The sequence below is a fragment of the Anser cygnoides genome, chromosome 3 (assembly GCF_040182565.1).
Source record: "Anser cygnoides isolate HZ-2024a breed goose chromosome 3, Taihu_goose_T2T_genome, whole genome shotgun sequence".
In the NCBI taxonomy this organism is placed as follows: domain Eukaryota; kingdom Metazoa; phylum Chordata; class Aves; order Anseriformes; family Anatidae; genus Anser; species Anser cygnoides.
Window position 1 is genome coordinate 18,009,124 of NC_089875.1, and position 24,436 is coordinate 18,033,559.

At 43.6% G+C, this 24,436-nt stretch overlaps 1 protein-coding gene across 2 annotated transcripts in view; it reads left to right on the forward strand.

The window, feature by feature from the left end:
- Positions 1 to 2,150: 2,150 nt before the first annotated feature.
- The window catches only part of TOGARAM2 (TOG array regulator of axonemal microtubules 2), a 61,890-nt gene continuing 39,604 nt past the window's right edge, over positions 2,151 to 24,436 (forward strand). Inside the window, exons 1-5 of one of the 2 annotated variants that reach the window (XM_013192454.3) lie at positions 2,151 to 2,297; positions 7,001 to 7,098; positions 7,772 to 7,833; positions 11,410 to 11,526; positions 11,612 to 11,807. The gene's annotated coding sequence lies outside the window, so the exon portion shown is untranslated. The remainder of the gene's footprint in view (positions 2,298 to 7,000; positions 7,099 to 7,771; positions 7,834 to 11,409; positions 11,527 to 11,611; positions 11,808 to 24,436) is intronic. The other variant, XM_048078510.2, reaches the window with a different exon arrangement.

Genomic DNA, 24,436 nt, shown 5'->3' on the forward strand with positions numbered 1-24,436 from the left:
ATGTAAACTCTGAGGAGTACTTTTGTTTTTATATACCAAATTTGTATTGTCCCATTTATAGGTGTCTATTTAATGTTTGTCCAGACACCTCTGCACAACCTGAGGGATTTTTTCTTTGCTGTTTTTTTTTTTTTTTTTAGTGTGATGGTGGCCTTGTTTCCAGGTTATTGAAGTAAATGAACTTCGAATGTGATAAGGAGCAATACCACAAATGACCAGGGGGTGTCACAACAGCTTCACAAAAATACCTTTCTTTTCCGGGCAGCAAGAACAACCTGTGAATTAATGCCTTTGATGACGGTATCATCTTACGGTTGCTAAATAGATCCTGCTGTAAAACAGTGTCACTCACATTCTCGTTTCTTGTTATGGCCTGCTTCCAGAGGAACTTTGTTGCACCCCGCCTTTATGCAAACGATGCTTGCTGCCTCTCTTGCTAAATATTTCAGTGTTTAATCTGATCCTGTGAAGCTGGGTGCAGGAGTAAGAGCTGCCCACTTGGGCTGTGCCCCTGTATCTGCTAAGGAAAGGTTCTGCTGTGTAAAGAAGACTCAGTATGGGTCTTTTGCTCATGGTCCCCATGCATGCATGCAAAATAAGGGCTCAGTAATGTATTCAACCCATTTTGTACGGAAGGGAATTGTTTCATGATAATGAAAACTTGTTCTGTGTACAGTTTTGCCCTTTGCCCCTTTAACTGATGCATAAACCAAGATCAAATCTCTAAGGAACCAATTTTGTGGCCTTTGAGATGGTGGTTCCCTTCTCTCTGGAAGGACAGGGTTGGAGAGAGATGACTGCTGCAAACACTGTTTTTCCTTGCAGGTGTGTCCAGACTCTCCGCTGTTGGACCTTGATGAACCATCTAGGAGACTTTCTCTGGTTTGTAGGAAAGCCAGATGTTTTGTGAGTTAATTTACAGTAGCTAGCTTAAAACCTCGGTTTTGCTTTAGACAGCAGTGTGACTGACATTGTAGAGAGAAAGTATTTCTACATCTCCCAGTTTGCTAAAATTGGACGACTGCTACTTCAGCTAGGTGCCAGGTGACCATACCCTTCCAGTTTGGGATTATTCTCACTGTCTCCCTCCCAGTGCCCAAGTCCATAAACTCTCTGGGTGTGCCCAGCACCTTGTGTCACAGGGAGGGATGCTGGAACTGTGGTTTGGAGACAAAAGAAAATGTATTGTAAAACAGTTTGTAATACTATATTACAGTGTCTGAGTGCCTTAGCTTTTTTTTTTTTTTTGTGACAGCTGTGGGATTTTTCAGTTCTTTTAAGTGTCTATAAGGGCTTGGTTTGAACTGGAAAGAGAGAGGGACACTTTCTCCAGGAGTTACAGAAGTAATGTGGGGAAACTGCTGTGCTCAAGCAGGGGAACAAACTTGCCAAAATGCATTTGGTTGTTGCCAGCATGATTGCTTGTGTTTTCACTGCTGCCCCAAACATAGCCTCTTCTTTAGATCTTTTCTCCAGAAGTATTGTATACCAGTTCCTTGTAAAATCAAGATAATTAAGAAAATCCTGCTTGGAAGAGAGCCTGGGTTGTTGCCTAAGGAAAAGTCCAAGTGTGCTTCTCTGTGCTTCTGTTTTGGCAGCAAGATATATCACTGTTCAGCAAGGAGGTATGAGAGAGAAATAAGATTTGTGTGAGTAAATCTCACTTTGTCTAGGAGGGGAAGTGAGGTCATCGCCAGACCTGGAGCCTATCCAAAGCTTTTCTAATCACAGAGATGGGCTTAACTAGGTTATTTGAAATACCTTGGCTCAGGAATGAGCACTATAAGTTATTTAGGCATATCTTAAGGAATTAGTGGTGCATTTTCTCCTTAAGAAAAAATCTTTCCAGGTCTATGGGGGCTTGGCAGAAGGGTTTTTGTCTCTGAACTCCTCCCATGATAGTTATTGCACATACAAGCTTAGGACCCCTTGATTTCTGCAGCTGAATTGGAGGACTGTTTGCTTTCACCAACTGACTTGTCTGTTGGTTATTTTACAGTCTTCCCATAGCTTCTGCAATAAAACATCAACAGTATTTTGCTGCCTGGTGGCACGTTCCAGGAGGAGCAGGTCTGTGTGTTTGTCATGCTCGCTTGCACATAGTAAACCCATTCTTTATATTCAGCTGTTGGCCAATGGGGGGCAATAAATGATTTATAACCATGGCAACAGTTGCTGCGGGAAACTGACATCAACAAGAATCTTTTTCATGTCCACATCAATGAAACTATTAAAAATCTTCCCACTCTGAATCGGGTGAGACCATTTGTGACAACTTCCCCAGAATTGGCGTAGAGGTAAGTCAGATGGAAATGATATCATGCAAAATGTCTGGTACAGGGACCAATGACCCTTTCAACTATCTCAAGTTGGAAGTTCCTGTAATCAGATCAAATGTTTTCTGCCACCAGCTGAATCTGGGTTTTCTGGGAAGGAGATTTGACAACAAAGGTTGGCAGAATCTGCTTTTGCTCAAGTTGCGCTGTGTTGTTTCAGAGATTTCTGCAATGGAGAAAATCTTGTGGTGTGAACTCAGGGGAACATGGGTATTTGTAGTTGCTGCTTCAGCTAACTGCCTTCAGGCATTTGTAGGCTTGGGTCCTGTCTGAACTTGCAGTTCTTTGAAGCTTTATCTTGCATTCAGGCTCCTCAAAGCAAGGGTTATGGCTGAAATAGAAATTGCAGATACGATTAAAGATTTGGGAAAGGGATACATTTAAATGAAAGAAACTAATAGGTTGAAGAGAAGGCTGTTACGGAAAATATGAACTCTGTTGGATGCTTCAAACTAAATGTTTTCACCTCTGTAAAAAATGAGTTTCAAAATGACAATTCATTTCCTACAGTCTCCTTGATTCCAGTGAAATATTTTCATGTTTATAGGAAGAGTTTTTCTCTCCACAGAGAAATAAATTTCTGTCCGTTCCTATGAAGACTCCCTTTGTAAAGGGAGTGTGTAAAAGCACAAGAAACAGAAGTGGTTGGTCAGCCTGTGGTCTACCTTTTGCTCAGCACCCAGTGTGCTTCTGAACACTCAGGAGGCTTTGGCTGTACATCCTTGTCTCTTCCAAAAGCACTCTGCTGGAGTGGAGAGAAACTAGCCTGATGCAGGATGTGCTGAAGGTATACAAGACTGGCAAGAAATTAGTGTTGGCATTTTTATACAATTAAAGCCTGAATGGAACAGCATTCCTGGTGCTTCCAAAATGTTGTAAGTAGGAAACCACCCTGTATACGCTGGTGGGATGACCAGCATCCCACTTCCGTGTCCTGGCTGAAGCCATCCTTGTTTCTGCATCGTGAGTTTGAAGCATGCAAGTCATTGCTGTTCATGGGTGATCTCTTTTTGGTCTGATTGATTTTTAGGAGAAGTCTATGTTGTTATAGACATAAGGTCACTCTTAGTTCAGAAATGGTGTCTTGAACACTTTGACTTCCTGGAAGCCTGAAGTTTGAAGCGACATTGCAATGTAACTTGGTAACGGTACATTTGCAGAAGAAAAATGGGAGTTTTGATCAGACTAATAATTTGATGCACAAACATAAGGTGGAGGGCAATGTGAATGATAAAGGGATGGGAGAATTGAAGGGAAAAGTAGAAATTTTTTGGTTGCTTGGGGAGTGGCAGGGAGAGGCTGAAACATCTTATTTTAATATCCTGATAGAACTTCTGGCTTCTTCTTTGGTATTGGTTGTTTTTAATCTGACTTTAATCTTTTTGTTTAATCTCCTCTAGATACTCAAAACAATTCACACTTACGTTGGTTCTTTTTTATTATTCAAAATTACTCAAATTGAATAATTTATTCAATTTATCTAAATTTATCCAGATGTAAATCTGATTTTTTTTTTTCCCCTAACTCAGTCTTGGCAAGGAGAGCTGCTGAGGGGTACTGCAGCAGGCTGCAGTGCAAGTAATATTCTACTTCAGAGCTGCTCACCAGATGAGACCCTCTCAGTTCTTCACATTGTTCAGCATAGCTGTGGGAAGCAGCAGTGCTCCCGGGACTAGTCATAGTCCAGCATTTAAAAATGTATGTGTTGATAACAGTGCGGTAGTCTGAACTATTTTGGGAAGGGGACCAAATGTCCTATTGCGTCTCCTGCTGGGCCAGGCAAAGAAACACCTAATACAAACTCTTCAGAGTGTTTCAGGTGAAGTTTTGGGAACTTAGAAGAGACACAGTAACCATAAAGGCAGGTTTTTCTTGTTATCTTTCAGTCCTCAGCTCCAGACTGCTGATTGCTTTGCAAAATGGTGGAGAAAACTAGTAATAAAAACATGCTGGGTGCTCCACCTGTGTCTGTGCCAGCTGGGGTCTGTCCCCAGGCCTTTGTGGTCCATCCTTGGTGTGTGCTCCTTTGGGTGTGACTTTTAGCTCCTTGATTTGCACAACATGCCTTTCTACTCTGTGGGGAAAATTGTTGTAATGTTCTTAAAATGCAGGAATGGCAGACCAAGAACTGGTGATGATTTTTTAAGTGTAGTAATAGCACTTTTGGAGATATTCAGAACTTAAGTGCACTCAGGGACCATAAAGGATGCCAATTGGGTCATTGTGAGAAGATATCTGCAGAAAAGGTTAAACAAGCATGGTCTGTGTACCCAACTAAATGTGTTTCTCTGGTGCATGAAGTTCTGGTGGTGTGCACAGAATCTCAGCTTTCATTGATTCACTTAAGTGTTCCTTTAGTTCCCTTGGCTTCAAAAAGCACCTAGAGTACCAAGCCTTATTTACCCAGTGAACAGGCTGAATATGCAGGTGGCCTGAAACAGCAACTCCCTGTTTCTTGCTGGCTGGCATGCCAGTCCTAAAACCTGGTGGTGTTGCTTTGTTGTCAACACTCAGTTCTTTCCCAATTGGTAAGTACTAGAATGAAAAGGGGGAGATGATCAGAGTGAAATGCTGAGCATTTGCTGGGCAAATGCTGCCCAATGGTGGGTAGGGATAGACGTATTTCTGGGAAGTTATATTCCTCAGGGGATGAGTAAAAAAAAAAAATAAAAATCTAAGTAAGTGCCTTTATTAGTTCCTCTGTAAAGGCTGCATTGTCTCCTTGATCTTTCCACAGAGCTCTTGAAGGCAGTGATAGCTGAGTGTGACATTTGCACTGTCGAAATTTCTTCTCTAGACTGAAATATGTGGTTGAATACGTTGCAGAAGCTGACTTTTTGAGAGAGTCTGTTACTGATACATCACTGATGTGTACTGGGAGGAGAGGAGAAACTGGTGGAGAGAGTAGCTAAGGCCCTGGAGTCCCATATGAGTTACAGGCATCATCTGCTGAGGCCTCTGATAGTGAACTGCTGAAAGGAGTTTAGTATGCAATGTTGTGCCCAGGTACAGGAGCTGATGTCACTGTAACACTCAGGAGAGGAAATGACTGATTAGGCAAGGTGATCTCATGTAACTTTGAGGCCAAAGATTTATTTTCTCCTGAGGACTGAAGATTACAGCCTTAATTGCATCTGATAAGAAATGCTCTGAACATCAAAAACAGTGCTTGCTGAGTGGAGCTCCAAGTGTCATTGCATTACAGCTGTTGAAAGATTAGAGTAGATTCTGCAGTACAAATCTTCCTTCCATTAACCTCCCCAGTTAGCTCGACTCTTTCAGTTGCAGGATTAGCACCTCCTGAGAGTGCCTGCTCTTGTTCCTCTCGTCATCCCTCTATTTCAGTCCTTCATTTTGTTGTCCTTTCTCAGTTGCTGGAGCCAAATAAACAGCGTCATTTAAAAAATGACTTTTAATGCTGTTTTGTATGATAGTGCTGTATTACCTTGAAGAGAGGGGAGGATAAGGGGGTCTCAGCTGCTGCAGCTATCTCGACTTCAATGTTTTGTATTTCTGTAGTCCAAAAGGGTTTAAAGTATGGTTTCACAGGGATCAGTTCCTGCTCACTATGTGAAGTGAGAAAAGGCTGACAGCATAAGGGAAGTGTATGTGTGTGCAAGAAATCTTCATTCATTAGTGATGTGGGGGAAACGAGCAACTGTGCAAGCACAACTCTGATGTGTGCCTCTGGGGAAGTACTCAAGTGTAGCCCTGTAATCTCCTTTTAGAAATATGAATACAGCTGCAAGTGAGGAGAAGTCTTTAAACAGCTGCAGATATCTTCCCTTGCTTCCAAGATCTTGCCAAAGTGGGCCTCTAGGAGTTGTCATAGTGTTTTATATAAGTAATGATTGCCTTTGTGTCTGAACTGTCTTGTAGCATCTAGAGTGGATTTTGTGGAGTTTTGGTGTCCCTCACCATTTACCATTGTGGGAAAAACAGACTTGATTTGGGGAAAATGAATTTAATTTAGTGCCAGTTGAAAGAGATGTGGAAGAGATTTGGATGGTGAAAAACAAAGGCAAAATTAAAACACCTCCCTCCCTACCCTGCCTTTTTCTCAGCCTGAGCTCCGTTCCTGACCACCCACTGAGTGGCCTTGGGGAATGGGAGTAGATTTCTCCTGCTCCACCGTGGGTTATTTGCAAGGGCTGCGATCTCTGTACCAATGGATAAACCTGCTCCTCCATGGGCCCACAGCTTCAGGAAAAATGCAATATCCTCCACCGTGGTCTCTTCTCTGTGGCCTGCAGGGAAATACTGGCTCCAGCATAGTCCCTCCAGGGTCTGCAAGGGAATCTCTGCTCTCACACCTCGTCCTCTTCCTCCTTGTCTCACCTTGGTGTTCACAAGGCTGTTTCTCACACTTTTTCCCTCACTGCTGTGCAGTGTTTAACCCTTAAGTAGTTTTCACAGAGGCTCCATTGGCATGGCTGAGGGTCTCAGTCGTGCCCTGGGGTGAGGCCATTGGAGCCAGCTGGAACCAGCTGTGTCCGGCACAGGGCAGGCCCGGCCTCACCTCACAGAGGTGGCCCTGCCGCAGCCCCCTACAGATGCCTCACCACAGGCTCCTGTGATGTCCCCCAGGAGTATATGCTAAACAAGTGCTTAGTTTCTTGGGAAAATCCGTTAACCGGTTCAGTTTTGCTTTGTCTGATCTTCAGAGCGTTTCCAGCCTGGTTTTGGACTGCTGGCGCAAAGAAATCCACTGGGCACCTCATGTACACAGCGCAGCCGGTCCCAGCCTGTGGGGGAGGGTAATGTATGTCCTCTGTACACTGCTTTTTCTGTTTCCCATATGGGAAAGGACCTGTTCGTGTGGCTGGTTTGGGGTATAGGTGCACAATTTTTGAAAAAGGTTTACTGAGATTAACTCCGTTTTTTTTTCGGGGGGGGGGGGGGGGGGGGGCTTCAAGCCACTCTCTTACAGGGAGTTGGGTATTAGGTAAAAAGGGATGGATCTGGAGCTGAAGGTCTCAGGTCTAATCATCTGACTGAAAAATAAGAAACAGCCTCCTCAACAGTTGTCCTCATCCCTTACATGACTAGTTTCCTGCTCATTCCTCCTTTTCCAATCGGTCCTCAAATAACCTCTCCAAGGAGCTTAGTGTTTGTATGCTGAACCCACAAACCTTTGCTGAGTACCCTGAAACAACCTGGTTATGTATTACTGAGTTTGTCTTTATATGACTTGCTTTGCTAATTATAGGTCAAACATGAATGCATGCTCCCTCACCTCTGATGTTGGAGCGTGTACCTATTTTTGGAGTTGTTATTGTTACCTGTTGGTATTGTCTACAAAGCTGGAGGAGGTATTTATAAATAAGGTATTGATTATGGGGCTGCAAATGCATGTGAAATCAGCTCGTTGAAAATCAGACAGAGGTTTGTAAAAGGAATAAATATGCAGCTAATTTATTTGGCTTGTTTTGCAGAGGTCAGAGATGAGGGGTGCTTAATCATGAATATGTGGATTGACAGAATGGATTGTTTTTAGGTAAACTGTTTTGTTCAGAATCCCATCTCTGACAGTCCCGGACTCAATATTTTAGAGAAAGGCACAAGAGCCCTGCAGTGAGCAGACACAGTATTTCATCCTAATGGAGGGCATAAACCCAGGTGTAATCTATGCTTCATAGTGCCTTATGTGAGCCATTTGCAAATTTATGAGTTAAATAAGACTTCAGGTTGCCCAGGGGATGTGGTTTTCAGTCACACCTCTGTTCAGGTCCTTTACACTTCCTAATCCCCTCCTTGAAAATTCAGAGGAATTTCAAGGAAAATTTCAAGGAAAAATGCAAATGAACACGGCCCTGACCTGTTGAGGCTCTTCTGTCTCTCTCTCAGTGGAGTCATCCAGACTGAAGACTCTCTTTAAATCAACATTATATAAGCTCTTACTTACACAGTTTAAAAAAAAAAAAAAAAAAAAGGTGATGGCCAGATGTGAAGCAGGATAAGGCATTGACTCCTATTTGAAAAAAGGAGGTAGAAGACCGTGCATGGAAATATATCTAACTATTTAGTGCCATGTAAGAATCTGAATGCTTTGCAGTTGTTGGTAAGGAGACTTTGACAGTACATTAAATGTGTTGGAAAGATTTTGTGATGAGCAGGCAATGCAGCGTGGTGGTACTTCCTTTTCTCTCACTCTCTTCACCAAAATACAATGGATTTGTCGTATGGTCATGTTGCCTCTCATCTGGGACCCGGTCTATCATCATGTAACCTTCCTATTGCATCAAACGAAAATCCAAACAATGCAATAATGGACTGACAGTTGTTACTGCATACTTCCTTTGCTGCTTTCCAGCTCAATACAGTTTGTGTTTATACAACTGTCCCTCAGGAGTGGCAAGTTTCAGTTGGCTGCCGATGGACAGGCATCAATTTACTCCTTCAGCTCTCTTGTTGAGATATGCAGCTGCCTGGGGCTCATTGCCTGGACCTGGTCATGAGAAGCAGTTTCCTTGTGTGCATGCTGGTGAAGGTTACAGGGAGTGGACTGAGGTGGTGGGAGAAGCTCATGGGGTCTTGGGGATGTGGAATTCTGTGGTCTCATGTCCTTCCAGAGGCTGAGGACATGGGCAACAGATGCCTTCTCCAGTGTTATCCAAGCAGTGGCAGGGCCCCTGAATTTCTGTGTAGTAGGACACACAAAACCTGTGTGCAGATATGCCTTCTTCTGTAGCAAATGACTACTTTGTCCTTGCTCTCAGGGTTACTGAATGTCCTGTGATGAAAAAACAATAGAGCAGGCTGAATGGATCAAAGGAAGGTTGACTTGTGTTTGTGCGAATCACAGAATGGCTCAGGTTGGAAGGAACCTCTAAGATCATCTAGTTCCAACCCCCCTCCCATGGGCAGGGATGCCACCCACTGGATCAGGTTGCCCAGGGCCTCATCTAACCTGGTCTTGAACACCTCCAGGGATGGGGCATCCACAACTTCTCTGGGCAACCTGTTCCAGTGCCTCACCACCCTCTGAGTGAAGAATTTCCTCCTAACCTCTAATCTAAATCTCACCTCTTTTAGTTTAAAACCATTCCCCCTCATCCTGTCATTATCTGACTGAGCAAAGAGTCAGTCTCCATCTTTTTCGTAAGTCCCCTTTAAGTACTGAAAAGCCACAATGAGATCAGCCTGGAACCTTCTCTTCTTTAGGCTGAACAGCCCCAGGTCATGTTTGTGGCCCTCCTCTGGACCCTCTCTAACAGCCCCACATCCTTCTTGTGCTGGGGGCCCCAGACCTGGACACACTACTCTAAGTGGGGCCTCATGAGGGCAGAGCAGAGGGGGACAATCCCCTCCCTTGACCTGCTTGCCATGTCTCTGCTGATGCAGCCCAGGATGCAGTTGGCCTTCAGGGCTGCAAGCACACACTGCTGGTTCGTGTCCAGCTTTTTGTCTACCAGATCCCCCAAGTCCTTCTCTGCAGGGCTGCTCTCAATGAGTTCTTCTCCCAGCCTGTACTCATGTCTGTGATTGCCCTGACCCAGGTGCAGAATCTTGCACTTTAACTTGTTGAACCTCTTTCAACAAGTCCTTCTTTTCTACTCTTTTTAAAAATGGGAGTGAAATACATGATCTTGTGATATCATTGGGGAAGAGCTGTGTTGTAATCGTTGCAGGAGTTCTTTGCTGTTCACTCATCTGAATATTGCTTCTGTGAGGAACTTGGAAAATATTTGCTAATAATTTCTATGTGAAAATCAGTATTGGTTTATAGTTAGCAAAATGAGCTATTTGTCAGCTAATTTATACACAAGCATTAAAAGCAAAGCTTGCTTTATAGACAAATAAAATGTGTCAATATATATAGTTTTGCTGTAAGACTAGAGAGCTCAGCCATTACCTGAACCAGCAGCGAAGTTGAAACTTTATCGAAGTGTCTCCTCTGTTATTAATCAGTAATATTAATCAGTAGTAATATTAATATTGTTAATATTAATTTAATATTAATATTTAACTATTAATAAATTAATAAATATTTAATTTAATATTAATTTAATTTAATATTAATATTGTTAATATTAATATGTTAATATTAATCAGTAGTATTAAATAGGTATTGAGGGAAATAAACAGAAAGATTTTTAAAAACAGAATGAGGAAATGATCAATACAGCTCTGAACTCAGGTTGCCACTGAAGGAAAGTGAGGCAACCATAGGTAGCCTTTTCCTGGAAAAGTGGCATGTGATGTGCAAAGTCTAGATGAGGTAATGTTCCTATACTTAGGTATAGGTATATTTAATGTATAGAGCATATTTGTTTGGATTTACTGCTTTCTCTTCCCAAAAGATGTCAAGTTTTGCAGTCATGTACAAAATGTGTTATCTAATTTTTGACGTAGTAGCGTTTCCTAGAATAATGTTTGTTACTGAATTGCTCATCCTACTTCCTGATGCACTTCAAGATTCTCCTCCAAGCATCTTTCCAGTCTAGTTCTGCTTAATTAATGAGGTCTAATGAGCTCATAGCCTGGGGTGGAAGTGCTATGGACAAATTGCCTGGACAAGTCAAATAAATGCCAATCATAACGTGTTCAAGTGTACTGCAAAATTGTAACTAACAAATTAGAGGGCCAATAGCTATATTTATCAGTGACAAAATGTGAATCTCTGGGAAGGACAGATGTCTAAGTCTCACAGTCTATGACAGCTGGTGTGTGTTATGGGACATGACAGAATTAACAGGGTAGACACATGCCTGACACCAGCAAATGGCTCCCTTTGTGCTGGTTTGGTGGCCTTATTGCTTAGTCTGTGCTATTAGGATGTGAGTTAGGGCTGTAGGTCAGTGCAGCTACATAGCCACCAACCGCCTGGTTATGGATAATGAAAATAACCCCTCTACAGTCCTGAAGACTAATCTAGAGATGGTTTGTGTCACTCAGTCTACATGCAAGAAACAACCTATTGGGATTTGTTTTGGTTGTGACTAGTACCATGCTGCCTTTAAAGTAGAAATGCCCTGTGCGTTATGATGTACGTGGCACATACAGAAAGTACATCACATATCCATAAGGCTGAAGCAGCTGATGTCACCTTGTGTCTTTTGCTGTCTTGAAGCAAAACAGCAGGTTGCGAATTCTGGTGTGGCTGTGAGGAGCTGCTGCTTTATTTCCCTCCATTTAAGCAAGAACACTGGCAAGATGCCTGCCCTCCCCTGAGAGCCTCATCCTCCAGGTTTGTTTGCACACTGCTTGCCAAACGCCTAAAAAAAGGAGCCAATGAGATTGCATTTACCTAATACGTTAATGAATCTGCTTAGGTGTCTTCAAGTCCAATTTCTTAGTGAGTGGTGACAGTTTAATGCCTTGGGACTGAATTGCGGAGGAGAAGTTGAGGGGTGATGGATTGCCAGAGGAATGCTGAAACCTGAGGACTTTACCATGCCAGGTCCTTCAGCCCAGAGTTAAACTTCTCTGGGTACTGATGGAAACATGTAAATAAGAACAAAGATGAAGGTAGGTCTCCCGTATTGTCATTCTTGCAGCAAGCGTTTTATTTGCTTTGCAATTAATGTTGTTTGCCAAAGGAACTCGAACTCCTTGGCAAGCTGCATGGCAGTAGATTTTACTTATTAGTGTTTCCTTGAGTCATAGTTTCAACAATTTTTTTTTTAAGGATCCCTTGGTAGGTGGGATTATAATAGCCTTTATTATTCCTAGTAAAATGCATGGGAAAAACAGATTCAATCCATGCTAGCTCCTTCTCTGCCTCCTGAAGTGATGTACCAGTGGCTCTTTACCAGATGAGTTTTATGTGTAAGGGCTGGTATGCAAAATTCAGACACGTCTGAAAAAGCAGTCTGTAGCTCTGACTCTCAAAGAAATGGTGTAAGGCATTTCTCTTCACCCTGGGAAGACCACTCAGCTGGATGCTGAAATGAGGAGCAGTTGCCCTTTTGGCCAGCGTAAGGTGGGTGGCTGGGTCTGTCCAAGGAACACATCTGTGGTTTCACTGCAGCACATGCAGCTGGATTTGCTTAAAATGCCCAGTGTATTGAAATTCACACCTCTGCAGCTAGCTTCTGTGTTTACCCCATTGGTGGCTGAACCCGTGGCACACTTTGGTCTATCCCGGGAAAAGCTCTGTTGCTGAATGCTGTGCTGGTCTGGGTTGCAGGAGTACGTACAAGTCTTCTGAGCACCGTGCCCCTTCCACAGCTCCTGTGGGGCTCTCCTTATGGCTTCTTTGGGTAACAGTGAGATCCCAGTGGGCCATTCCAGCCATTCCTTTGCTTTAAAAATAATAAAGGCTGAGAACTTCCTCTCTAAGGTTTAGATTCACTGGAAAGTTTCTAAAACTTTAGACTTCTTACAAAAGCACTGTTTTTTTTTTTGTTTAGTGGAAATTTAAGAAGACAAACATTTAAAATAAAAATGAGAGCTGTTTATGTTTCAGATGGTTGTATGGCTTTGTCAAATGTTTTCAAACATCTCTGTTTCTGTTCAGCTGGAAACTGTTTTCATCATTTTTTTTTAAACCTGTTTTGTGGAAAATAGAAGATCACAACCTAAGTGTGTGTTTGGAGAAAAAAATTATTTTAATTGAAGAATATATTTCTAATGGAGGTTTTTATCACATCTTTAAAAAATGCACAGACAGCAGACTGCATGAAGAAGCTTCATTCCATGTTTTAGTCCGTGTGCTGAGGTTTTTTCCCTGACAATTAAAATCAATTACAGTTTTGCTATTAGCGCTGATGAGAATGAGATAAGACCTAAACTGTCATCTCTTCTCATGGTTTCTTGTGACTCCTAGGGTTTAAAACCCAACAACAAACAAGAAAAAACTCGAGCAGCCTGAATCAATCAGTCCTAGGGATGATCATAATTTCATGGCAAATGTTTGCCCCACAGACTCAAAGCTCTTTGGCAGCTCTAGAGAGGAAAAAGGAAATGCCTGAGTCTCCAGAGGAGCCTGTCACAGTATTAAGCGTTCCCTGAGACTCAGATTTCAAGGACACGTCCTTGTTGGGATGCTTAGCTTAGTGCTCCTAGGTACAAGCAGCACAAACCTCCACTGTCTTTCAATAAATGCTCAAACCCCATCAAATTTGGCATTAAGAAATACTCTCATTGATAAGGAGCAGCACTTGATGCCCAACAGCAGAGCAAAATTTTATCCCATTTAGGAATCTCATCTTTCAGTCATCTCATTAGCTTCGGAGGCAGTATTTATTTATTTATTTATTTTAAACAAACAAACAAAAAACAGCACAAAGAAACTAAAGAACCCTCACCTAAACTCTCAGAAACTGTTAACTAGACAATGGGTTTTTATTTTGGAGAAAAAAATAGTGAACTCCTGGCTTTGCTTTAAGATAATGGTACAACTTCTGACGTGATCCCTGCCACTCAGATGAGGAATTGAATGACACCGTGTAAGATGTATGAAGAAAGCTTTGCTTCACTAGTTGCTGAAGCTATCATAGTGGTTTCCAAACTATCTCAGAACTGAGCTATGGGAAATCAGTGACCACCAAGGCTGAAACCCAAGTTCTGTATGTCAGTTTCTCCATGTGCAAGGAACGGATAGCCCTACGTGGCTAGGTTATCAAAATTCTTTGTTTTCTGTGGCTGAATGCTTGGAATTTTTTAGAGAAAAACACGCAGTGGAGACAAAGTACGTGCTTCTTAATGTCCTGAGGAAAACCCTGCAGGAAGGTTCTTTGCTGTCTGCCTCAACAAGCTTTCAGTTTACATAGGCAAGGACATCAAAAAGGTGAGAGAAAGAAGATACTACAGCAGCCAGAATGCAGAGAGGATACAATAAGGCAAGTCACAGCTCTCTGTTGAGGTGCTGACCCTTGTTCTCAGTGAGGCTTTGTGGGACGTAATTTGCAGGGCCATGAGGAGCAACTGGCTTGCAATCCACAAGCTGGTTAGCAGCCACTTTTATGCAAGCCATAGTTCCACGTGAGCTTTTCTTTCTGCCCCCAAGTTCTCCTTTTATTTTTTGGCACTGAAATGGTCTCTTCTAGATGTACTGATTTTTCATTTACCTGCCTGCCTCCAGGTGCAGTCATGAGACCTAATGCTGCATGGAGGCTTGAATTGCTTCGAGCTCTGCCAACATGGGATTTATGGCATTTCAATATACTCATTGTTTGCCTCTTGTCATGACCAAACTCCAGCTCATACTGAAGGCTCCGTACACAGCTACCAGCCTGATGAAAAATGCCATCTGCTAAATGAGCTGTTCCCACCGTGCTGCTGCCACCTTGGAGCAGGCAGGGGCTGATGCCATTCCTCCTTGGCTTTCCCACCAGTGCACTAAGCCCACAAAATTCTCCCATACTTCATTTCTGGCATCTAGTATGAATGATAGCTTGGCTATTTTTCATCCTTTATTATTGTCTGCTGTAGGCTAGTGACTGGAAATCATTTTCCACTGAGGAGTGACAGGGATAAAGTGATCTGGAAGAGGAATCATTTCTCAAAATGCCCATAAGCTGGGCACAGCGGCTGCTTGATTTTAGTGGGGTCACACTCAGTCCTCTAATTTCTACTTTTCTTTTTTTTTTACCCCAGCAGGCTCAATGAAGGGTAAAGGAGATAGAATTGCATCCTGTACAATTTTATTTCAAGAGCGGCTACATAAAAGAAACAGCAACAAAAAGCTACCATCCCTTTCACACACATTAAACTCAAGGTAGCCATGGAAAACTTTTTCTCCACTATAGGTACAGAGTTTGTTTGAAATAGTGACGGTGAAAAAGGGAACTTACTCATCTACCACAGCAGTCTTCTCCATGACTTTGTTGTGGTATGTAAATACTTAGTTTTTGTAATTATTTGAGAAAAATCTACTAGCCTGTGCCAATTTTTCCTTTCTATAGAGCTCGAGCAGCTAATTTCTGGAGCTTTAGAGAGTTTGAATGGAAAACCATTAACAAGGAAATTGAGTCCTTTCTCATCTTGACTCAATTTGTCTCATCTGTGTGTTTATTTTGGTGATGTTCTCTGATCTGGGAGAGTTAAGATGACTTTTAGGAAGTTTGGGTATCCTCCAGCTCACAGGACATTTTCTGCCAAGCTCTTATCAGGGATTGATCGAAGTTGAAAGTGTTTTAGGACCTCTTTGAAGTTGCTGGTAGGTAAAATAAGTTGCAGGCCTAATTTCTCTTCTCTTTATCTCCAGTTCAAGTCTCGGTCACCTTTACTGTGTGAATTGTTCAATAGCCTGAACAAATCTTTTTCTGCTGGTACTTCTTTTACTCATTTTCCCATCCAAATAATTCCACTGTTTCCTCTTTCAGAAACGAGTGAAACAGAGTATTTTCTTGCTGTTTATAGGACTTTAGAAACAACAATGCTTTTCTGTGTCAGTTTTCCTAAAGTGCCCTCAGGAACATCCGCTTTCTGACCTGTGCTGTGTTACAGGGGGTTACTGAGAGCACTTAGCAGATCCTGTTTCCTGAAAATGGTTTGGTGGCTGCCAGCTGGTAAACCATGTGGAAGTAACATGGGCTCCTACATATACCTGTTGTACACCTTCATCTCCATCTTCTTCACCGCTGTTACCAATGAATGTACCTGTTGTTTTACAGATGTTGAGGTTATGCATTCTCTGCTTGTGATCTTTGAGAGCCCTTCAAATCAGAGATGCGGTCCTGAAACCTCAGTCCTGCACCCCAAACCGGACGGACAGATTTTCTGCTTGGCAGATGAATGGTAGGAGGGGAAAACAGGGCTCTTGGGAAAGAAACAACTAATCTTTCTGTAGGAGTAGAGGGATTTTAAAGTGTGAGGCCTGAACTCTGTGTCACTGGGGCTTGATTTCTGGTTCTTTCTAGGCTTTAATGTGACGTTGTGGAAAAGCATTTAATTTTTTGTGCAGCTTTGATGTTATTCAGCTGCCTCAGTGTGTACAGTAGCTAGCCAAAGCACACAGAAGCAAGTTATTGCGGCTTGCACACACTGCAGCTGTACTTCAAGGCAGCAGCACAGGTATAGCAGGGCTGCAGTTAGGGTTGTGTATTGCTCTGCAATAAAGGTTTGTGGTGTGGCATTAATGGAGCTAATGGACTTTGCCCACCTCCTTAAAGGTGCACCAGCCAAGGTTTGCCTCTAACAGACAGGTACCAATGCTCTGACTCTTGGGTCAGAGCATTGACTGGGTTCAGTTTTCAAAATGATTTATGCTAAATTCTCATAAACTTGGGGAGAGGACAGGTCTTTTTAGTCATGTCTTACCCTCAGGAAAATCAGAGGTGCATTTGCATACACGTGGTTAGCAGACTGGCTCGTGTGCCCTTCTTTTGACATAGCTGCAAAAGAATCAGGGTCATAGCGAAGTCTGCCCCCACACTTTGTTTGTGAAGGGTGAACTGAGTTGCTTTTTGCATTATTCCCCTGTTATATAATAACCATTCTGTTACGATAAATCGAATGCAATGCAGACTTGTGCCAGACCGCAGCTGCTGACAGCTGGTTTCCCTGCATCCCCAGCTGAGGTGCGACTTCATGTGCTTGCTGACTTTTTGGGTAGCCAGAATGAACAGATGGCGAGTTGCTACATTTGGTGGTGAGTTAAAGCCTGCAATTAGCCAATATGCAGTTAGCTAGATTAGCAACATAGGGAACCGAGTGGGCTTAATTTAGGACCATATGATCCTAAACGAATTAGGTTGGAAGGCATCATGTGTATACAGTGCCTTGAATCACCAGAGGGTGTCTCAAGGTCTGGTCTGGAAACACGTCTTTGGTAAGGTAGGTTTTCACTGCTTAGGATTAAGGTTACTCAGAATAGAGATAAATTTATCTCCATTTTATTTGATTGAGGAATTTGAGGAAAATATCAAGCATTCATTTCCAAAACTTATTTTTTTCACAGAAATCATTGAAACAAACACTTTTTCACAGATCACATCGATTTTGTGGAATCGTTGTTTTCCATCAAAAAAAATTTGGCAAGCTACAGCCAAGATACTCTATCCATCAGTCTGAAAGTCCCTGATCCCCACAGGATAAATCTCTGGTAAAGCTTAGTTGGCAGATCTTAATATAGCACCTCTGTAAATGAGACTAGTGCCCTTAAACCCTACCTCGTTTTAGTCATTTTTTAAAAATGTCTCAGCATTTTCTTCTCGAGATGACCCAATCACAATTGTTACCCTGTCACAGACAGCTGTCACTGCATCAAGAGAAACCTTATTTTGCTGGTGTCACTGCAGTTTATTTACTCTGAGGCCATGAGTGCAGTTAGGAGTGCTCTTGCCGGCCTCAGTGTCCCCATATATTTATACACTGCTTGAATCACCTCAAAGAGTTGAGTGCCACTTGTGGAAGCACAAACTGCTTTGGGCTCATCAGAGAGAAGTTGCAATGTAGTTATAAGACTGAAGTATTACCAAAAAATGACTGTTTTAAAAATAAAAAGTCTTCATACCCAGCCATCTTTTCCCTATGTTGGTATTTCAGCTTGCATTGATTTTTATCATTGGAAGAGGATTTGGAGCACAGCTTGTATTTGTTAGTGAAACTCAGCTCTTTCCTACCAGTTTGCAAAGCTTCATTGGCACCTCCAGTACTAAATTAATAACCTGCTTCTGCTGCTGTAGGTCATACAACCAGAAGGTCTGTATAAACTTGCTGGCTTCTGACCTGTCGGCTGGGCTAATTAATGCCGTGCGCTTGGGCTGTTTCCCTCACCACCTCAGATGCTGAATCAGTGTTGATTGCCCATCCCCAATGCACAAATGAGGTTGCAGTGGGAAAAGTCCAAGGACTCCTAACCCAGCAGAAGCTCCTGTGAGTGAAAAAGAAGCGGTATGCATGCTGTGAGGCTGCTGCAAAGGATCACGCTGCCAAGCAAGTGCACCATGTGAAAGAAAAAAGGTGAAGAGGAATAAATAAGTAGTTTTCTGATTACAGCTGCAGAACATAGCACTAATTCTATCCCTGCTCTAGATGGCAGAAAAAGCCCTGCTCAGCCTCACGCTCCTGCCTGCAGTGCCCCGAGGCTTCCCTGCTACTATAGGAAGATGTAGCTTGGGAGCAGGCGGCTGGTCAAACAGAGTACAGAGGTTTAACCAGATATGTCCAAGGTGTATTTGTGAAAATGGAGAGGCCGTGCTTCACTTTTAGAGAAAGGGGGCTTCAAGGTTTTATTTTGTTAACCTACCGTGAGGGGTGTTTGGTTTGTTTTCTTTCGGGTGGGAACTGGTGGAGATGCTTTGGTTTGCTACAGATAGATGAGACAGGGGGTTTGATCTAGTAGCATGTTTTACCCCTTGGTTGCTTTGAGGGACAGTGTTATGACCAGGTTCGTGACCGGCTGTTACCAGGTTCATTTCCAGGGTGCCTGTGTGTCAATGGACACTACTCCTTCCCTGTGTAACATACTGATGCATCACCACAGGGTGTGCAGGTGGCACCAGAGTGTGTCCGTGTGGGTGGTGCTGCCCCAGATGAAATGGGTCTGACACGAGGTTCAAGACGGAAGGCACTCTTTTCTCCCATGGCGGCTGCAATGTTTTTCTTCCTCTCAGGAAATATGAAATAAAACTTTGGCTTACCGTTGTTCAGGCTGAGTGTCTAGGCTTTCAGGTTTCTCATTGATTGAATCTGCCCCATCAACATCAATATTACTGAGCAAAACTAAAAGAGGAATATGTGCAGGTACTTGAGGCTGGAGACTGGACATTAGGTGCTCCCCGCCAGTCTTAGTCTGACTGACTGACAACCTTTGCTTTACTTTTGACATTTTTGATGATTTGATGAGAGCCACACTTTTCAGCTTTGCTAGTGCTGTTTCCCTGAAGGAGTGCTTGTTTCGAGATACACAGGAGCTTACATTTTTCACCAGAGCTGAGCTGGTAGTTCATTGCCGTCCCCCTAATTAAAGGGAACAGAAAACACTGTATCACGGAAAGTCCTTTGAAGAGCTGGTACCACTGCTCTTTTACGGTATTGTCCCTAACTGACAGGTGGGCCTACTCTGTTAGATAACGCACGCCTGTAGGAAGAGACAATTCCCTCGCTTGCAGGGTTTATTGTCCTAAAAGAAAACACGGAGAGAGGTGAACAAGCAGCATTTCTGCTTTGCTTTCTTTACAAGCAGGAGCTGTAGCAGATTAAACCTTGCCTGAAGCCTGCAACACAGCTGAGGCAGAACTTTCTTAGTGTCTCTGAAGGTCTAAAGCAGTGCTTGAGGCCGAGGGCAGTCCTCTGCCTCTTGTTTGTAGGAAAGGGAAGACAGCTTTGGAGAGAATTCCCCTGTTTCATGCAGGTAATGTCACAGCAGGAGACCCGTAGCTGTGGTTGGCTCATTTTCTGCCATTCTGCAATATATAGTGTTATTTTCTCATGTATCCGATTACTCAGCCTCAGAGAAGCTGAGAGACTCGCATGATTTAAGGTGACTCATTGTAAGGCCGAATCCTTTACTCCTACGTTGCTGCTGCCATTGGGGTGGCTCAGCAGTGGCAGGAAGATGCTTCTCTTTGGCTTTGCTGCTGCTTTTGCCAAGTGAGGTGCCAGTCATCTCCCCAAATCACAACAGGGTGGGTATGCTGCCTGTACTATTGACAAATGATTGCTAACTCTTGCAGATATTCGGTTTTGTTTGTTTTCCTCTAAGAGCTGAATTACTGCACATTTTTCCAGCTAAAAAACTCTTTCTCTTTCTCTGTTTGCTTGCAGATTGGGCACAAGAGCTCATGAATCAAAGCTTGGAGAATTTCTTTCGTCATATCGTGTGGACACACTCCATTCAAGTTGTTGTATAGACAGACTGAGGAGTTGTCCAAGAACTTGTTATTAACAAGTTGTTAACAATAAGTGTTAACAGAGAATAGCATTGAACATTTGCTCAAAATTTCTCTCTATTTTTGTTTTTGTCTTTAAAAAAAAACAAACAACAGCCAGCAGTGACTTCGTTATGGAAGATTTCAAAACTAGCCATGGAAATGTTGAAAAAATCATTATTTTCCATTTGAAAAATAGCTTCTGCTCTACATACTTATGCACAGCAGAGAGGTTTGAAGTATTTGCAATGGTGGTGATGGAAAACTCCTGTTCGGTAGCAGTTAGTGGAGATTGCAGTAAGTGTGGCCATGCTGCATGAGAGAGCGCCAGTCTGAAGGAATTAGTTCTCCTCTTTTGCTAATCTTGCCCAGGTAGGATGCTTTCCGTAGGACTAGTGTGGATTTACGCCAGTCTAAACGAGAGGGGTTCCAAGCTCACGTCATCTATCCAAGCAATTTACCATGGCAGGAAGTTGTCAAATACTCTATCCTGCAGAAAAGGGTGTGGGAAACTTCCCCTTCCTTTTAAAAGTTTCCATCAGGTGCACACTGTGCTATTTGTTTGGGCACTGAGCAAAGCTTTAAGGATGATTCTCATGCAGCAGTTGTGGGGGGGGGGGGACTCGGAGCACGCTGCATCTCAGAGGTTGTCCCTGCCTGAAGGCTCGGGTGCTGCTGAGCTCCCCGCTGCAGTGTCCAAGGAGCTGGCTGCCAGCCCTGCAGGCAGGAGATACTCCTCGCATCTCATGCTCAAGATTTCTTCAGAGGAGCGGTTGCTATGCAGCCTTGTTTATTTCTGGTATGTGACACTGGTTGCTTGTGGAGCTGTACACCTGGACGGGGGAGCCTGCTGGCCTGGAGGGGGGGCTGGCTTGCCAAATGGCTGTCCCTGCTTTCAGCTTGGCAAATACAGGTTCAGGAGCACAAGAAGTCCTCGTTTCCTCGTGGGACTCGACCTGCGGGAGGGCTTTCACCTCACGGGGGATTACAGGCTTAACAGCATGGAGCTAGGCTTCCGAAGTGAAGGACACGCGTGCTTGTGAAGGAGGTTGGTGAACAGCCCTGTCTTGGGCGCTGCTGCTTTTTCAGCAAGGCGGTGCTCCACTGGGGCTGGCAGGAGCTGTGCAGGGGGGCTGCTGTTACTGGGCTCTGGTGGAGGTTGCTTGGTGCAAGTGTCTTTCCCAGAAGGCAATAAGCTCTGCAAGAAAGACTTGCATTTATTTTTTATTTTTCTTTTATTATTTTTATTTTCTTTTACTTTTCTTTCTTTCTTTTTTTTTTTCAAAACATTGTTTTAGGAAACATTACAACAGCACAAGGGAAGTTTCTGCTGGGTGACTCCAGCTGTGTGCCAGATTTTGTGTGTCATTTAAAAGACATACACCCCTGAGAGGTGTAGTGGAAGTGGGGTGACAGATGAAGGAGAGGAGGTAAGGACAGGCAGGAGATGCTGAGCACCTGGGGATTTTCTCTGGCACACCATGGGAGCAGAGCAAGAGCTCCCACCTCAGCTCAGTCGCTGCCCTTGGCCTCCCGGGGTCCCTTTGCTGCTGTGCACAGGGAAAAGGACAAGTCCCTGCTCAGCTCCTGCTTGCACTCACCTTGCTCTGACTGGGTCAAAAAGCAAAAACTGCACTTTGGGTCTTTTTCTGGCTCATGCTGTTGTTTTCCAGGTAGAACCAAAGAAGATCTAAATCAAACCAACTTTCTGAATCAGCCGCTGCTGAGGTTTAGGTCAGGGTTACGTGGCTCCACCATGAGCCTGTTCATCCCTGCAGGATGGTAATCAAGTCTGCTTTTGACAGTGGTTTAAATTGCTGTGTTTTGCTAAGTTTAACCTTGGCACCCCACTCCAAATGATGTGGGGGAAAAGTAGAATTGTTTTTTATTCCAAGTAAAGAGAATCTTTGTGAGCTTGCAGGCTCCCTGGTACATAAGTGCCTGGTCCCAAAGCAATATCACTCTGACAAGTAACCTTGCCTTCAGGATAGACTGTTTTCAGAGAGGTTTATTATAAGAAGTACAAATCTCTGAAAAATGTATCTGGAAGTGATGTAGGAGAATGAGGAGGGAAGATCCACAGTCAAATCCATTTTGAATTCTTCTTGGTGTGCGGAGATGCCAGCCTGCCACAGCTGCAGAGGGAGGACGAACCAAACTCTCTGAAGGATTGAGATTCAAGAACTATCTGCTGATTATCATAGGTGTTTGCAGGTTACTTTCTCCCTCTGCTTCTCTCTCTCTCTGGAGAGAATCTTTGCTTTTTTTTTTTTTTTCCTCTCCTTTCTTTCTGGTAATATCTATGTTCCCTCATGCCTCTCAGTTCAGCAAGCTGGGGCTCTGCTGCAGGAACCACTGCTATAATGACAACAGTAACCACACTCACATTTGTGTAGTATTTGTCACCCCCAGGATCTCTGAGAGCTTTGCAAAGCTTCCAAGCACCATTCTCATTTTTCAGTTGGAGATACTGACCTATAATAAACTAAAGTTGACTTATTCAAAATCTGTGGCGTGCAGAGGTCAAGTTTATATGCTCTGGCCTTAAGGTTTATGTTTTGCTGCAGGCCAGGCAGTGAATTGGCAGCAGAGCTGGTACTGCTCCGGCACAGTTTTCATGCTGTTCTTCAGCTTTGTTCACTTTCAGACCTCAGAAGTGGTGGTGCCTGGGATACGCGGTGTTTTCTGTCAGGTCATTAAGCCAGACTATTGCAGGGTTTGGTCAGCCATCTCTACTGTGTTGCATGCTCATACCTGGCAGCTCTTTTTTGTCCACATCCCTGTATGTACTGCATCCCTTTATGCTGCAGTATAGGATGGATAAAGGCCATCCTATTACTCCTTTACCTCTTGGTGGCCTCCAGCTCACCCAGGGCAGAGGCTGCCAGCTGATAGGTACTAGAAAATAGGCATTTATCTGCCTTGCCTGCAGGTTGGCTCCTCTGGGCAGAATGGTGTTGGGCTCTGAGCAGCAGCTCAGAGGCAAGACAGCAGCAATGTTTAGCAGGCATCAGCATGTGGAGGCTTGGCCTCTCTGGGTATTTAAATGTCCATGGGGTTAGGTGATATCTGATAGCTTAGGTGAATGGAAGCTTAAAAAAAAAATTAATTGATGCTTGAGTGGTGGACTTAGGTCCTGAACAAGACAGAGAGATGCTGAAAGGACTAGAGAATAAATTCTGAGCTGGGAACTGTTGTATTTCAAAGTTCATACTACACTAAGAACAGCACCAGGACTAAGCAGAATAGATATAAGAGTAATAAAACGGGCAATTAATCTCATCTCATTAGAGGATGTGCTTCTGCTTTTGCATGTCAGCCCTGCACTTTGTGCTCCCAACGCTTGTTACCCCTAATGAAAAATTTCTATACATAACTCAGATTCCATGATGCAGCTCAATGAAATTGTTGCAGATCACTGAGAATTTCCTTGTCTGGTGATTACATAGGAGCAACACAGAGCCCTTAGGATGCTCACTCAGAGTTATCTTGGATTTTTGCAGGTGTCTGTGAAAACCTGCTATAGTCAGAGTACTAGTAGTTGTTTTGTGCCTTTGTGGAAGATGCGTGGGACAGTATGTGAGGCCTCACCAGGAGAAAACTACGGGCCTGGGGGTGTTTAAGGAAAGGTTAGATGTGGCACTTATGGACGTGGTTTAGTGGGTAATATTGGTGGTAGGGGGATGGCTGGACTAGTTGACCTTGGAGATCCTTTCTAACCTTAATGATTCTGTGATTCTGTATTGTAGAAGCCCTTCACACAGGAGCACAGGGTAGGAGAACTCTCTCCTTGGGGCAGCTGAGGGGAAGGAACAGAGGAGACAAGCCTGATATTTCTAAGGAAAATACTGTCACAAGAAACTAATGCAAAGCTCCCAGGGAGCATGTAAGCTGACAAACCGCTGTATTAATGTTTTGAGACGTGGGACATTGGTTGGATTTGCTTTGAGTTCAATCAAAGTGATGATCATGACTTCTGTACCCAAAACTTGAACACCGGGCATGTAGAGCCTTTCACAGAGTCCTTCGTGGAAGAAATCCTATGTGCCCTGTCAAGTCCTCCTCTTGGAAGGAGAAGCAGCAGCCGACCATCGTGTATTTTTTCTGGTGCTAGCCCCCACAGCTGTACTGCTATCAGCTGAGTTATGTTCATACAGCATTAGTACCTGGAGGCCCATGATGGTGGGGACCCCTCTCCGTGAGGTGTTCTGCAAACCCCTGTGTGGGCTCAGGACCTTGCAGGTCCAGAGTTCTGTTCAAGGGGCACCCACAGGAGGAGAAAGAACCCTTTCAGTGCTTTTGGTCAAGGCAGGGTTATGCTCAAAGTAAAAGTGCGTC